The sequence below is a fragment of the Manis pentadactyla genome, chromosome 16 (assembly GCF_030020395.1).
Source record: "Manis pentadactyla isolate mManPen7 chromosome 16, mManPen7.hap1, whole genome shotgun sequence".
NCBI classification, from domain to species: Eukaryota; Metazoa; Chordata; class Mammalia; order Pholidota; family Manidae; genus Manis; species Manis pentadactyla.
The window spans coordinates 46322476-46340138 of record NC_080034.1 but is presented as its reverse complement, the minus strand read 5'-3'; the positions used below and the strand labels follow the sequence as shown (position 1 = coordinate 46340138).

General features: G+C 35.6%; 1 pseudogene; it reads left to right on the top strand.

Annotated features, from left to right (window-relative positions):
• Window positions 1-529: 529 nt before the first annotated feature.
• On the top strand, window positions 530-7591 carry LOC118910433 (olfactory receptor 2B6-like; annotated as a pseudogene).
• Window positions 7592-17663: the final 10072 nt, after the last annotated feature.

The following is a 17663-nucleotide window of genomic DNA, read 5'->3' as shown; positions in this document are numbered from 1 at the left end:
TATGAGGTCCTGAAAGGCAAAACACATGTTTCTTTGAAATGTGCCTGATAGTTTGCTACAACCTGTCTATGCAGTTTTGAGGGTGGTCTAAATAATCTGAAATGTCTCAGAAGATAAAGCAATCTCCTTGGCACTGAAGAGAAATTAGAATGAAAAAGTAATATGGCTGGGACTGTAACCAAACATTCCTAATAATAGCTATCTATGTAAAAGGTAGTACAAAGAAAGATTAACCAATTGACCAAAAAATCAAAGAACAAATTTTATTGAAGTTGTTTAAAATAGGTATTTACTTTTTAAATATTTGCTTTCATTTTTGAATTGGTGATATGCATGTAAAAAGATTACATTTAAAAAATACTTAGGTAATTATGAATATTTCCAACAATGTATGTTTCATGTTATAAACAAAATCAGCTCTTCAAACAGGTAGTAAAGTGATTATAAATAATAGAAACAGACAATAAACAGATTTCATTGGCTTCCTGAAATTTTATATTTCTGGGAACCAAGAGTTGAAATATTGATCATGAAACAGGTAAATGAGAGCATCCCACAGGAGTTCATCCTCTTAGGTTTCTCAGATCCACCATGGCTGGAGCTTTCATTCCCTGTGGTCTTCTTCATTTCTTATATCATGACTATCTTTGGGAATCTGACCATTATTCTAGTGTCAAGCCCAGACTCCGAACTCCATTCCCCCACATATTTCTTTCTGACCAATCCCTCCCTCCTAGATCTCTGCTACACCACTAGTACATTTCCACAAATGCTGATAAATTCATACAGCACCAGGAAGGTAATAAGTTTTGGATACTGTGTGGCCCAGCTTTTCATTTTTCTCACCTTAGGGGCTACTGAATGTGTTCTGCTTTCTGTCATGTCCTTTGACAGGTTTGTAGCTATTTGTCAGCCTCTCCATTACTCAGTTATCATGCATCAAAGGCTCTACCTCCAGTTGGCAGCAGCATCCTGGTTTCTGGTTTCAGCAACTCAGTGTGGCTGTCTACCCTGACTCTCCAGCTGCCCCTGTGTGGCCCCTATGTATTAGATCACTTTCTCTGTGAAGTCCCTGTTCTGCTCAAGTTGTCTTGGGTTGACACAACAAATGAGCCTGAACTATTATAAGTGTACTATTATATCTTGACACTCATCCTTATATGATATGCTTTTATTGCACAAGCAGTCTTGAGAATCCCATCTACTGAAGGTAGACAGCATTTGGAATATGTGGTTACCATCTAACAGTGGTGTCATTTTTTTGGTATCATTAATCTACAGTTACATGAGTAACTTTATGTTTACTAGACTCCCCTCTTCACCAAGTCCCATCCAAAAGCCCATTACAGTCACTGTCCACCAGTGTAGTAAGATGCTGTAGAAACACTACTTGTCTTCTTTGTGTTGCACAACCCTCCCCGTGCCCCACACACATTATGCATGTTAATTGTAATGCCCCCTTTCATTTCTGCCTTCTTATCCATCCCTTCCTACCCATCCTCCCAGTCCCTTTCCCTTTGGTAACCTGTTAGTCCATTCTTGGGTTCTGTGATTCTGCTGCTGTTTTGTTCCTTCAGTGTTTTCTCTGTTCTTATACTCCACATATGACTGAAATAATTAGGTACTTGCCTTTCTCTGCCTGGCTTATTTCACTGAGCATAGTACCCTCTAGCTCCATCCATGTTGTTGCAAAAGGTAGGATTTGTTTTCTTCTTATGGCTGAATAATATTCCATTGTGTATATGTACCACGTCTTCTTTATCCATTCATCTACTGATGGACACTTAGGTTGCTTTCATTTCTTGGCTACTGTAAATAGTACTGTGATAAACATAGGGGTGCATTTGTCATTTTCAAGCTGGGCTGCTGCATTCTTAGGGTAAATTCCTAGGAGTGGAATTCCTGGGTCAAATGGTATTTCTATTTTGAGTTTTTTGAGGAACCTCAATACTGCTTTCCATAATGGTTGAACTAATTTACATTCCCACCAGCAGTGTAGGAGGGTTCCCTTTTCTCCACAACCTCGCCAAAATTTGTTGTTGTTTGACTTTTGGATGGTGGTGATCCTTACTGGTGTGAGGTGATATGTCATAGTGGTTTAAATTTGCATTTTCCTGATGACTAGTGATGTGGAGCATGTTTTCATTTGTCTGTTGGCCAACTGAACTTCTTCTTTGGAGAACTGTCTGTTCAGCTCCTCTGACCATTTTTTAATTGGATTATTTTATTTTTGTTTGTTGAGGTGCGTGAGCTCTTTATACATTTTGGATGTCAAGCCTTTATTGGATCTGTCATTAATGAATATATTCTCCCATACTGTAGGGTGCCTTTTTGTTCTATTGATGGTGTCATTTGCTGTACAGAAGCTTTTCAGCTTGATATAGTCCTACTTGTTCATTTTTGCTTTTGTTTCCCTTTTCCAGGGAGATATGTTCATGAAGAAGTTGCCCATGTTTATGTCCAAAAGATTTTTGCTTATGTTTTTTTCTAAGAGTTTTATGGTTTCGTGACTTACATTCAGGTCTTTGATCCACTTCAAAATTACTTTTGTTTATGGGGTTAGACAGTGATCCAGTTTCATTGTCTTACATGTAGCTGTCCAGTTTTGCCAACACCAGCTGTTGAAGATGCTGTCATTTCCGCATTGCATGTCCATGGCTCCTTTATCATATATTAATTGACCATATATGTTTGGGTTAATGTCTGGAGTCTCTATTCTGTTCCACTGGTGTGTGGACCTGTTCTTGTGCCAGTACCAAATTGTCTTGATTACTGTGGCTTTGTAGTAGAGCTTGAAGTTAGGGACTGAGATCCCCCCAGTTTTCCTTCTCAGGACTGCTTTGGCTATTTTGGATCTTTGGTGGTTCCATATGAATTTTAGCACTGTTTGTTCCTGTTCGTTGAAGAATACTGTTGGTAATTTGATATGGATTGGATTGAATCTGTAGATTGCTTTGGGCAGGTTGGCCATTTTGACGATATTAATTCTTTCCAGCCAAGAGCATGTGATGAGTTTCCATTTGTTAGTGTCCTCTTTAATTTCTCTTAAGAGTGTCCTGTAGTTTTCAGAGTATAAGTCTTTCACTTCCTTGGTTAGGTTTATTCCTAGGTATTTTATTCTTTTTGATGTAATTGTGAATGGAATTGTTTTCCTGATTTCTCTTTCTGTTAGTTCATTGTTAGTGTATTGGAAAGCCACAGATTTCTGTGCATTAATTTTATATCCTACAACTTTGCTGAATTATGATATTAGTTCCAGTAGTTTTGGTGTGGAGTCTTTAGGGTTTTTCTATGTACAATATCATGTCATCTGCAAGTAGTGACAGTTTGACTTCTTCTTTACAAATATGGATGTCTTTTATTTCTTTGTTTTATCTAATTGCCATGGCTAGGACCTCCAGTACTATGTTGAGTAACAGTGGGGAGAGTGACATCCCTGTCTTGTTCCTGATCTTAGAAGAAAAGCTTTCAGCTTCTCACTGTTCAGTATGATGTTGGCTGTGGGTTTATCATATATGGCCTTTATAAAGTTGATGTACTTGCCCTCTATACACATTTTTATGAGAGTTTTTATCATGAATCGATGCTGAATTTTGTTGAATGCTTTTACAGCATCTATGGAGATTATAATGTGATTTTTGTCCTTCTTTTTGTTGATGTGGTGGATGAGGCCGATGGATTTTCGAATGTTGTACCATCCTTGCATCCCTGGGATGAATCCCACTTGGTCATGGTGTATGATCCTCTTGATATATTTTTGAATACAGTTTGTTGATATTGTGTTGAGTATTTTTGCGTCTATGTTCATCATGGCTATTTGTCTGTAATTTTCATTTTTGGTGGGATCTTTGCCTGATTTTGGTATTAGGGTGATGCTGGCTTTATAGAAAAATTTTGAGAGTATTCCCTCCTCTTCTATTTTTTGGAAAACTATAAAGAGAATGTGTATTATGTCTTCTATGCATGTCTGGTAACATTCCACAGTAAATCCATCTGGCCCAGGGGTTTTGCTTTTGGGTAGTTTTTTGATTACCACTTCAGTTTCATTGCTGGTAATTGGTCTGTTTAGATTTTCTATTTCCACCTTGGTCAGTCTTGGAAGGTTGTCCTTTTCTAGGAAGTTGTCCATTTCTTCTAGGTTTTCCAGCTTGTTAGCATATAGATTTTTATAGTATTCTCTAATTCTTTGTACTTCTGTGGGATCCATCATGATTTTTCCTTTCTCATTTCTGAGTCTGTTTATGTGTGTTTATTCTCTTTTACTCTTAATAAGTCTTGCTAGGGGCTTATCGATTTTGTTTATTTTTTCAGAGAACCAGCTCTTGGTTTCATTGATTTTTTTCTATTGTTTTATTCTCAATTTTATTTATTTCTTCTCTGATATTTATTATGTCCCTCCTTCTGCTGACTTTAGGGCTCAATTTGTTCTTTCTCCAATCTCAATAATTGTGACTTTAGACTATTCATTTGGGATTGTTCTTCCTTCTTTATATATGCCTGGATTGCTACATACTTTCCTCTTAGAACTGCTTTTGCTGCATCCCACAGAAGTTGGGGCTTTGTGTTGTTGTTGTCATTTGTCTCCATATATTGCTTGACCTCTATTTTAATTTGGTCATTGATCCACTGATTATTTAGGAGCACGTTGTTAAGCCTCCATGTGTTTGTGAGCCTTTTTGCTTTCTTTGTACAATTTTTCTCTAGTTTTATACCTTTGTGGTCTGAGAAGTTTGTTGGTAGCATTCAATGTTTTTGAATTTACTGAGGCTCTTTTTGTGGCCTAGTATACGGTCTATTCTGGAGAATGTTCCATATGCACTTGAGAAGAATGTGTATCCTGCTGCTTTTGGGTGCAGAGTTCTGTAGATGTGTATAAGGTCCATCTGTTCTAGTGTGTTGTTCAGTGCCTCTGTGTCTTTACTTATTTTCTGTCTGGTGGATCTTCCCTTTGGAGTGACTGGTGTGTAAAAGTCTCCTAAAATGAATGCATTGCATTCTATTTCCTCCTTTAATTCTGTATTTGGTTCACATATGCTGGTGCTTCTGCATTGGGTACATATATATTTATAATGGTTATATCCTCTTGTTGGACTAACTCATTTATCATTATGTAATGTCCTTCTTTATCTCTTGTTACGTTCTTTGTTTTAAATCCTATTTTGTCTGACACTAGTAGTGCAACTGCTGCTTTTTTCTCCCTGTTTTTTGCATGAAATATCTTTTTCCATCCCTTGACTTTTAGGCTGTGCATGTCTTTGGTTTTGAGGTGAGTCTCTTGTAAGCAGCATATAGATGGGTCTTGCTTTTTTATCCATTCTATTACTCTGTGTCTTTTGATTGGTGCCTTCAGTCCACTTACATTTAGGGTGATTATTGAAAGACATGTACTTAATTCCATTGCAGGCTTTAGATTTGTGGTTATCAAAGGTTCAAGGTTAGCTTCTTTACTATCTAACTGTCTAATTTAACATGCTTATTAAGCTATTATAAACACTGTCTGATGACTCTTCATTTCTATCCCTTCTTATTCCTCCTATTCCATTCTTTATATGTTAGGTGTTTTATTCTGTGCTCTTTTGTGTTTCCTTTGACTGCTTTTGTGGGTAGTTGATTTGATTTTTTGTCTTAATTAGGATTTCGTTGGTCTGAATTCTTTGCTGTGATTTTATTTTCTCTGGTGACATCTATTTAGCCTTAGGAGTGCTTCCATATCGAGTAATCCCTCTAAAATACCCTGTATAGGATGTTTGTGGGATGGGAGGCAAATTCCCTCAACGTTTGCTTATCTGGGAATTGTTTAATCCCTCCATCATATTTAAATGATAATCATGCTGGATACAGTATCCTTGGTCCAAGGCCCTTCTGTTTCATTGTATTAAATATATCATGCCATTCTCTTCTCGCCTGTAAGGTTTCTGTTGAGAAGTCTGATGATAGCCTGATGGGTTTTCCTTTGTAGGTGACTTTTTTCTCTCTCTGGCTGCCTTTAATACTCTGTCTTTTTGCTAGATTTTTGCCATTTTAATTATTATGTGTCTTGGTGTTGTCTTCCTTAGGTCCCTTGTGTTGAAAGTTCTCTTGGTTTCCATGTTCTGAGAGACTATTTCCTCCCCCAGTTTGGGGGTGTTTTCAGAAATTATTTCTTCAAATACACTTTTTATCCCTTTTTGTCTCTCTTCTTCTTCTGGTATCCCTATAATGTGGATATTGTTCCTTTTGGTCACACATTTCCCTTAATATTCTTTCATTCCTGGAGATTCTTTTATCCTCTCTGCCTCAGCCTCTCTGTGTTCTTGTTCTCTGATTTCTACTCCATTACCAGCTTCTTGCACCTCATCCAGTCTGCTCTTAAGTCCTTCCAGAGATTGTTTTATTTCTGTATTCTCTCTCCCAACTTCATCCATTAGCTCTTGCATATTTCTCTGCAGTTCCATCAGCATGGTTATGACCTTTACTTTAAATTTTTTTTCAGGAGTATTTGTTAACTCTATCTCCTCCAGCTCCCTCTTGGAGGTTGTCTGGATTATACTTGACTGGATCAAATTCTTCTGCCTTTTCATTGTGGTACAGGTAGTCATGGGCAGTTGGCACGTGTGTATCAACTGAGAGAACAAATTCCCTTCTTGTTGGTCGCCTTCCTTTCCTGTGAGAATGGTGACCCCTAGTGGCTTGTGCTGGGCAGCTGAATGCCAATAGGGTCTCTGAGGCTGGCCCAGGCAGCTGTGCAGGAGGCTCTGGGTGGTTGCTGTGGGCGTGGCTGCTCTCAGGCTGCTCCCCTGCTATGGTGGGGCCGAACCAGGGGGGGAATAGATGGGTAGCTGTTTATCACTGTGAAGGGCTTCAGAGCTGCACTGCCTCCCAGGGGGTTAGGGCACCCAGAATTCTCTGGCATTCCCAGCTGCTGGGCTGAGTGTGCCAGGATGCTTCCATCCAGCTGTGAGGCCTGTGTCTCTTTACGACTTTCAAAAAGCACTCACTTTTCTTTTGTCCCCGGGGTGTCAGCTGCAGGGACCTGCTCGCAGATTTATTGTTCCATTTCCCTAACATCCAGTACACTACACAATGTGTGTCTGCACTCCTGGTGCAGATGACTAGCGCTGGGTATTTAGCAGTCCTGGGCTCCCTCTCCCTCCCTGCTCTGACTCCTTTTCTCCTGCTGGGGAGCTGGGGTGGGTGGTTTCCTGGGTCCAGCCTGGACAAGCTCATATCTTATCCCCTTCATGAGATGCTGAGTTCTTGCAGATGTAGATGTCATCTGTCTGTTGTACTGCATCTTCTGGTCTCTCTTTTAGGAATAGTTGTATTTGTTGTATTTTCAAAAATATATATGGTTTTGGGAGGAGATTTCTGCTGCCCTACTCACGCTGCCATCTTGGCTCCTCCCACTATGGTGTCACTTTTTTATGGTACAGCTATCTCCATGTACCTGCAACCAACATCACCCAACTCCGAGGACTGGGGAAAGATGGTGTCCCTCTCTTATGGGATCATTGCACCCATAGTGACCCTCCTTATATACACATTTAGGAACAAAGAGGTAAAGGAGACCTTTAAAAAGCTAGTTTCAAGAGTCTTCCTAATCAGGAAATAAGGAATGTGTAAATGATAAGCTTGTAAAAACCTATGTTTATTTGGCTTACTAACTTATTCCTCTTCAAGTTGTCCCATTTTCATCATTCCTACAGAAAACTGTTGTGTTGATCTCCCTCAAGTAAAACTTTATTAACAGAAAGCTGAACTAATCTTCTGTTGCCTAAACATACTCATTGAACAAGTACTTATAACTGTCCTCCATCAGAAACTGTGGAACCTCAACATCTTCAAATTTCACGTCAGTGTTTGTATAATTTTGTATAACTGAGACCTTTCTGGGAATACAATATAAACCAGAAATCTTTTATCTGGTAACATCCTACCACACACAAATGCTTTTTTTCACACAATTAGAGGAGGTTTCCCAAAACCCTGAAGAACAACCACTGGAGTAAGTAGCATATGCTATATTAACTGCTATTTTTTTTATTGTTGAGTGATTCATTCATATTATAGTTATTTGTGTTGCTCTTCATTTTTGCCCTTTGTTTTCTTCTACCAGTACATTATGCATATAGAACACACAGTATCTGAAAAGTGCAGTCATCATACTTCTTAAAACTTATAGTAGTAATACCATGTACCTTTACCATAATATAATGCTAACAGATTAGAGAAATAAATCCCATTTGCCAGTTTTCTGATTTTGGTTTAGCTCTTTCCTATTAGAAATGTGTCATTAAAAGAATAAATGGAAGCAAAATACTAGAGATTGTATTGAAAGCAGAAGATGCAGGTTTTCTCACTGAAAATGAATTCATTGCTAAAGGTCCAAAAAAAGATACATCATTATCTAGAAGCAGGTGTGCATTTAAAAGCCAGTGAAATTTGGTGAATTATGAGCACATAGAAATCAAAATTGAAATAGCTTTTAATTTTTTAAATGAAAGATTAATTGATCCAATTAATTTTACAGTGGTAGATTGATTTTTATAAATATTTGTACTGGCATATTGGTTTATAATTTTATACCACTAGAAAATTATTTATAGGGAAATTCCATAACTAGGCTATTATCAGTTACCTTATGATTATTAAAAAATATATAAATGATTTACTTAGAATAGACATACTAAACTAACTCTAGCTCATTTATCGCAATTCTGAGAAATTTATTTTTCTAATCCAAACCATTTTTAAGGGAAACATATTTTGAATGTGGTTTTCTTTAAATTGTGGTAATATATACATAACATGAAATTTGCCATTTTAACCTTGAGCACACAGTTCAGTGACATTAAGTATATTCACATTTTCTTACAAACTTCACCAAAATCTATCAGCAGAATATTTTTCATCTTCCAAAACTGAAACTCTGTACCTATTAAACAATAACTACTCATTCTTCCTGTATCCCTGACAACCACCATTCTACTTTCTGTCTCTATAATTTTAATTACTGTGGGTACCTCATATAAGTGTAATCATTAAATATTTGATTTTTGTGACTGGTTTGTTTCATTTGGCTTAATGTCTTTAAGGTTCACCCATCTTGTAGCATGTCAGAATTTCCTTCCTTTTAAAAACTGAATAATCTTCCATTGTATGTATATACCACATTTTGTTTATCCATTTGTCCATCAGTGTATACTTGGTTTGCTTTCACCTTTTGGCTATTGTGAACACAGAGAATACATGGATTCAGTATGTGGAAGGACTTTTCATAGTGAATATAAGGTACACATGGATTAAATTTTGTGTCTGGTGTGAGGAAAAGGCCCAATATCATTCTTTTTAGAGGTAGATATCCACCTGTGTCAGCACCATTTGTTGAAAAGACTATTCTTTCCTCCATTAAATTATCTTAGCACCCTCGTCAATACTCAGTTGTCCGTAAATATGAAAGTTTATTTCTAGACTCTCGATTCTGCTGTTTATCTATGCATTTGCCTCTGTGCCTGTACTACTATAGCTTTGTAGTAGGTTTTCAATTCAGGAAGTGTGAGTCCTTCAACTTTGTTCATCTTCATTAAGATTGTTTTGACTATTCTATGTCTCTTGTATTTCCATAAGACTTTTAGGATTGACTTATCAGTTTCTACAAAACATGGTGCCTATACTTAATGATACAGTATTATGCACTTAAAAGTTTGTTAAGAGGGTAGATCTCATGTTAAGTGGTCTTACCACACTTACCACAAAAACAAACAACAAATGAAGGGACAGGATGAAACTTTTGGATGTGATAGATATATTTTTACCTTTGTTGCCAAGCAGTCATGTCTGAGGATGTCTCTTCTTGCAGTCTAGGCAAAACCTCAACCAGGACTGGGAAGGGAGGGCTTTTGACCCTGACTGGGGAAGGATTCACAAATAGGTTCAACAGTGCAGGCAAGAAAGGAATTCATTAAGGCAAAAGTAGTAGCAAGTGTGGGAGTTTTGCAGTGCCAGGAAAAGTGGCTTTTTTACTTGTGCAGCCAAAAAGGCAGTAGAGAGCAAGGAAGAACAGAGGGAGACAAGGAAAGTTCATTCAATTCTTGCTTGGTGTAGGGCAAATCCCTTGCCAACTCCTAAAACCAGGGTCACCTGCTGCCCAGTATCCACTTGAATCTACACAGTGTGGGAACTATATCCCTACCACCTGAGAACTGGGGGAGCTACAGAGTATTGGATGGGAAGAAAATCTGGGGAATGAGTTTTTTTGCAGAAAACAGGCACTTGGAAAATACATTGCATATATGGGGGAATCTAGAAAACTACATGCATGCTCAAAAAGGTCTAAAGAGATTATGAACTTTCATCTTAGACTGATCTTCACACTCAGTGCAAGCAGGAAATGAAGGCTAAGGAAGAGTTGTAAACAGTCTTGTGAAGCATTGAAGAATGCCCCAACACAGATCCAATCTGCAAAGACCTGGAGAGCTTTTTCTTGTTTCTTTTCTTTTCTCTTGTCTTCTCTTCTCCTTTACTCTTTTGTTTTGTCTCCTTTACTCCCTTCTCTACTTTCCTCTCCTTTCTCACTGCCTTCCTTCCTTTGTTCTTCTTTCCTTCTTTCATTCATTCCTTCCTTCCTTCCTCCCTCCCTCTCTCTCTCTCTCCCCTCTCTCTCTCTCCCCCCTCTTTCTTTCTTTCTTTCTTTCTTTCTTTCTTTCTTTCTTTCTTTCTTTCTTTCTTTCTTTCTTTCTTTCTTTCTTTCTTTCTTTCTTTCTTTCTTTCTTCTATTTCTTCTTTCTTTTCTCTTCTTTCTTTTCTCTTCTCTTTCCTTTCTTCCTCCCCTCCTTTCCTCCCTCCTTCCTTCTTTCCTTTACCCCTCTCTCCATTCTTCCCTTCCTTCCTTCCTTTCATTCTTTCTTTATTATTCAAAATTTCCAGTTTTGAACAAAAATTCAAGGCATGCAGATAAAAAAAGAAAGTATAGCTCATTGATAGGAAAAAATAAATGGACGTAAGTTGTGCCCAAGGGAGCAGATATCGACTTACTAGACAAAGACTTTAAATTGTCTTAAATGTGCTCAAAGATCTAAAGGAAATCATAGACAAAGGAAAACAGGAAAACTACAAATAGAGATCAATAAAATGCTATTCTTATCACATTATATCCAGTGTATATACTACAACATGACTTATGCTAACATTGATGTTAATCTGCTCACCTGGTTAAGGTAGTACTTGCTAGTTTTCTCCACTGTGTTACATTTTTTACCCTATTCTATACTGAACAATTTGGAGGGAAGTCACTATGCATAGTCCACAATTAAAGGGTTAAGAGTTACATCTTTGAAGACAGTGTCTACATGAATTATGTGGAATTCTTTTGTATAGGCTATTCATTTATTCACCTCATTTATTTATTTATTTAATCATTCATATCAGTATGAATACATGCATAATTGATTTTATACTTGGAATTACAATTTATTTATTTTGTTGTTCAAGGTGTTCCAGCTTTGGCCACTGGGGACTCTTTCTGTTGGTTGTTTGTCCCTTTGACATACCGTACTGCTTATTTTTAAACACTACTGTGTGGTACTATTGGATGCTTCAGTCCCATCTTGTATATTTTCTACCCCAGCCCTAAAATCAGCCATTTCTCTAGTAAACTTGGTCCCTTTATAGGAGAATGGTTTTAAAAACCAAGATCTGGGTGCTAGGTGTGCTTGTTCCTTCTATGCATTCTCAATTGAGAGAGCAAGGAGGTATATGTGTGCATAGTAACCCATGTATATACACATATATGTGTACACATTTCTAGGCATAACTATATAGTTCTATGTTAAGCTAAACTTGAGTTAATACTGATGACTACAACTCTAATTCATTACCATATGGGTCATTCTAACCTCTTCAGCTTGCTTACCAGTAACATCCTACTCCAATGGTAAGAAATCTGGCTCCTACCATCCACCAATCATTTACTTAATTGTTCAATTACAGTACAAATGTATAGCAATGTTTGATGTAATCTTTTAAGTTATGAATATTTCTTAAGAGATTTTTCTCTATATTCTTAATGTTTCCCAATTTCACTGTGGTTTATTTACTAGTCAACTATAGCCACAATGAAAATGTGTAAGATCAGAAAAGTTAGTAGTTTAAAATAATTATTTTAACATGCTCATGGATCTGGGAAAATATTCTTATAGCAGATCACTAGAAAAAGAGAAAGCCAAGGCACATAAGCACATTTTAGACCTCTGTTGTGTCACATCTACAAGCATTCCACTGGTCAAAGCAAGTCACATGGTCAAGCCCAACATCAATGAAGTAGGAAATCTACCCACATTAAGAGAGAGAAAGAAGTGATTATTTGCTTAACAATAATCTTGTGTCAATGTGCAAAAGGTATGTTTATGTGTGTGTTTGTATATATACACAGTGTGTGCATGAGTGAATGAATGACTAGCATTTATTACAACTTCTTTGGGCCCTTATCACCTGATAATTACATCTTTCTTGAGTTCACAGAAATTCATAGCTTAAAAACATGTGGCCTTCTTTTTGCTCTTATTACTAGGGATAGAGAGTCAGAATAGAGACAGTGTGCTTTGTCCATCATCTTGAATAGAATCAATCATTTTCTTATGACTCAAACTATTTTACTACCTGTGATTATTCCTAGTTTACCTGTTCAGTAGATCAACATTCCAATGATGATACTTGATCTTACATCTTTCTTTTAGAAAATGAATGTAATTTGAAGACTTGGATTAATCACAGTTTGTAAACTAAATTTGCATTCTTCTACCCCTTTCTTACCTCATTTTTCTCAATATGCTGGCAGAATACCAGGGTTTGCATTTTCTCCAATAATCCTGGGGACCATTTTTCACATATCTGTTCTCTGTTACTAATCAAGCTTTTGTTGTCTTCCCCCAGTTCACCAAAATGCTCATTCTGTAATCCACATACTTAGGGCTATGCTGTATTTGTCCCAGAGAGATCAGCTGTAAATTAATTGGGCTGAATAAAAGGACTAAATGTATTCTCCATGTTTCTAAAATCTAAGCTCCATAAAGCCAGATAACTACTCTATGTACTTGTCCTAAATACCTAATTAGCACTTTGTTTCAATATTTTTTTAAATTTAAAGACTATAGGAATGAATGAAGCATGCAAGTTAAAGGACCTGGAATTATATGTAAATGGTGGAGGTGGTGATAATGTTGATGTTGATGGCAATGACAATGAAAAACATAGGCTGATAGAGCAGATTATACATATATATCTTTAGCCCTGCTCTCTTTTTTTAAATTTCACACCTGTAGATATAACCTGTAGAGTTCTCTTCTTCGTTTTTGATGTATAACTGGCATATAACATTATATTAGTTTCACTTGTACAACATAAGGAATTGATATTAGTATATATTACAAATGATCACCACAATAAGTCTAATATTGATCATCATACAGTTACAAATTTTTTTCTTGTTTGAAAAATTTTAAGGTCTATTCTCTTAGCAACTTTCAAGTATACAGTATATTATTAACTATAATCACCATGTAGTACATTACATCCCCACAACCTATTTATTTTATAATTAGAAGTTTGTACATTTGATCCCATCACCCATTTCATCCATCCTCCCAGACCCACCTCTGCAACCACCAATCTGTTTTCTGTATCTCATTTTTTAAATATGTTATTTTTTCTTCTTTTGATGAACTTCATAATATGATATTCTAGTTAGCTTATACTAAAATCACATTTATGACTTCACTTGCCCACCTACTTATGTTTGTCTTTTCACTTTACTTATAAATATTTATTGGATTACTACCAAACACAATGGACTATTACAGAATTTGAGATACGTCAGTAAACAACATAGAAAAAAATCTCTGCCCTTGCTAGGCTTATTTTCTAGCAGAGAATATGTAAAATGCTTATTCACTATAATAAATAACTTCATATAAAAATGTAGTTACCTTTTAAAAAGTCAGAGAAAATTTAAGAGATTTTGGAAATTCAGAGGGGAAAGTTTCAATATTAAATAGCATGTTCAGGAGGTGACACTTGAGCAAAGGTTTGAATGAATTATATGTTAGCCAAAAGCACATCTGAAAGAAGATTGCTAGATTTGGAAGGCATATGTGGAACAATTCCTAAGATTCAAACATGACTTGTTCTTTGAGGAATAACATTTATTTATATACCAGGTATCTTTCACAATGCCTGAAAACATGTTTGATAAATAAAAGTTTATTGCATTCCCAGAGTAATTCTGCATTAGAAGTTTTTATGGGAATTATTTCTGAAGAGTAGGTACAGAACAAAAAAAGTCACTGACAGAGACTGGCTCTCCTAGATACCTCAACTAAACTGCTGCTCAGAAGTGAGGGGATGATCGTTCTAGTTATGTTGGCAAAGTCGAGATTTGAAGGTGCAAATAACATTGTTGGCAAGTCCCCAGGACTGCTGAGTAGCTCTAAAAGACTATGGTAAAGCTAAGGAATCCAGCAGTAATGGAAACTGACTCAAGTTAGCTTTCTGAAATCAATCCTTAATTGACTGTTTCTTCTCTAAGACATATAACCGTAGAGACTACTCCATTTTGTGAAAATAATGAAGCTCATTTGAAACTTTTTAATTGCTGTGTGCTGCATGGGGAGAACATGGTAATCTGTTCTACTCTTCCCAGAGCCAGATCCCTGTGGACATAGAGAAAACAAGATCCTTGTTATCAGTAGCTCTTTTCTAAGAATTATCATAATGAGATCTCTAGGGTCTGTTTCTTCCTTTCAAATTCTGTAAAGAACTGAAGAAGTTGAAAATCTCTCTTCTGCTAGCTTTAGTTTGAAATGTTACTCATTGACTTCATCATCCAGAATCCCATAAGATATTCCAGTTATCCAGAGGGAATCACATAAGTAAATGTAGCCATATTTCAATTTTACTAGAAAGCAGGAAAGATTCTAAGAAAAACTACTTTTATCCAAGCATTTCTCATTCAGTTTTTCCAACCTCTAATTCCATCTTCTCTTTCTCATCTTCTTTAAAACTTAGCTGTCAGGGTAAATAAGTCACTCCTTCGGTGAAATAATAGGTTATATTTTCTTTTCACTTAGAAGATGAAAAACAAAAACAAATGACTCAAAACCTTGCATTTCTTCTTACTTAGATTAATTAATTATATGTTCACATAAATAACTGCAAAATATTTAAAGGTAGAAAACAATATGCTGTTATATCTGATATTTTTTCCAAACTTACCATACCATTACCATCAAAAATAGCAAGAAGAAAACTGGGCGAATATACCTAAAAAAAAAAAACTAATCATTCGTATAAAAATATTGGTAGAGCTGTGAATTAAAATGAAGTTTATCTTGAAGAGAACATGCAAATATCCAGTGGGAACTGTGCTAGATTGTATCAAGTGAATTGTTGCTTGGACTCAGTTCTACCAATTGCTCTCCTGCTTTAATTGTGAAAAATATTCATTTTCTCTACATACATCAATCTGTGAAAGAGGCAAAATTATTTATTTTCTACCATATTTCTGGGTGTTGTGAGGAAATAACAGGGTGATAAATTTAAGTATGTGGCCACATTAATGTGGGTCAGTAAACAAGATAAAATCTAACTGGAGAGCTCTGGATGGATGGGATCCTGTGTTGCAAAGATGGAATCATGGGCTCTATAAAACATACATGCAGTTGAGAGAAATCGTTTTTATGTTTTAGAAATGAGATGCAAAGATAAGTATTTTCTGTGAGGTTAAGATTGTTCTGGACTAAACCTAAATATTAAACTCAAGTTAAATTATTTTTATTAACTTCCAAAGTTTTATTTAATTCTTTTAGGTGTTCAAGTAACATATAATCATGGTTATATGTAACATTTTTATATGGTTATATGTTAATTTTTTTTTAATTTGGAAGAAAGAAAATTGAAAATCCTACTTCCTCAAACTACAATTATCTTTGCCTACTTACATGAACCACAGAAAGGGGAATGAACTATCTCTGATTTTGAAACATTTTTTTCAAGTTTAATATATTTCAAACTTTTAACATTATTATATTTCAATGATTTTATTATTAACATGTTACCTTAAGTAGAGGTTATATTTAATATAATTTCATTGTATGCAATATACTTAATAAATATATTTAAAATATTTAATATATTTTGGTTTTGCTTCCATGACAATACCCACACACCACATTGTTTTGTGATTTTATTTATTTCACTACTGTGTAAAGTGTTTATTTAGCTGTTATTCAGTCAATAGCCATTTAGTTCTGTTTCCTTTTTTAGCCTTTTTTAAGCCACAGTGCAACTGTGCAAGATATATATATCTTGTTCCATGCATATATATATGATATATGTGCTTGTGGAAGTAATACCAACAATAAATTCCAGAAAGTGGAATTAATAGATCAAAGACTTTTACATTTGTCAGATTTAAATTTAGTAAGACCATCCTTCAAAAATTTAAATCAAATTTATATTCCCACAGTTTGTGAGAGTGCCATTCTCTCAGATCCTCACAGACTTTGAATATTACCAAACTGAGAAGTATTTGCAATATGAGAGGAGAAAAGTAAAATCTAGTTGTTTTGATTAGTATCTATTTAATTGTAAGTGAAATTGAAAAAATTTTATATATTTTGGGACCACATGTATTATGATTTCATTAAAATTTCAGTCATTATCTTTTGCCTATTTGTCTTATCCAAGCAAGTGTAATCTTTAATTGTATGAAAAGGCTTATTTGTTGGAAAAAGCCCTTTGATAAAAAACTAATTGCTCTTTGTTCCACATATGTGTTATATTTTTCTGTTTTCAAAAACTATTAGAGGCTTTATCTGGGAACTTACTGAGCTATTGCAATTTGTTCATTGGCCATAATACATGACTCCTACATTCTTTTTTGCTTCGTTCTTATTTTTATAACAATGAAATGATACCATATTAAACCCATATTTATGAAAAGTAAATATAAATAATTATATTTGTATAAATAAAATATATTTTATATAGAAATATACATATATTTATAATAAAAATGTATTAATTTAATAGCCATGAAATTAAATGGTTAATTTAAAATTAATCATTTTAAACCATTGGTAAAATGATAACATTTAACCTAAATGTTAAATGTTTAAACATTTAAACATATACCTATGTTTCCTTTGGAAGTGCACTTTTGAGGTACAGTCATGAATTTAATATCAATTTGGGAAAAGCTTGTAATCTTTAATGTGTCACATCAATGAGTATGATTAATGTTTATTCTTAGGCTATGTACCATCCTTAATCTCTCTAGTCCTTAATTTCACTGGTTGTGTTAGGCAGAAAGGCAGAAATGAGCAGGATGGAAAGGAGAAAGGGATCCCCAAATATCACCCATGGAGTTGATCAAATAGAACCAGATAGGCAGAAATGACTCAAAGAGTTAATCGGATGAAGCCACAGGGTCCAAGAGTGACTCAGGAAATGTCTAGGGCCCCCCCAGATAAGAAACATCAGAGGCACAGGCACAGCACAGCCCCTGACCCCATTTCACCAATCAGAACAAGCCTAGAGAGATGACAGCTGTCAATCAAGGACCCCGCTGCCCTGCAAAAAACCACATAAAAGAAGCCTCAGAATGAGCATATGTGCCTGCCTGTATCTTA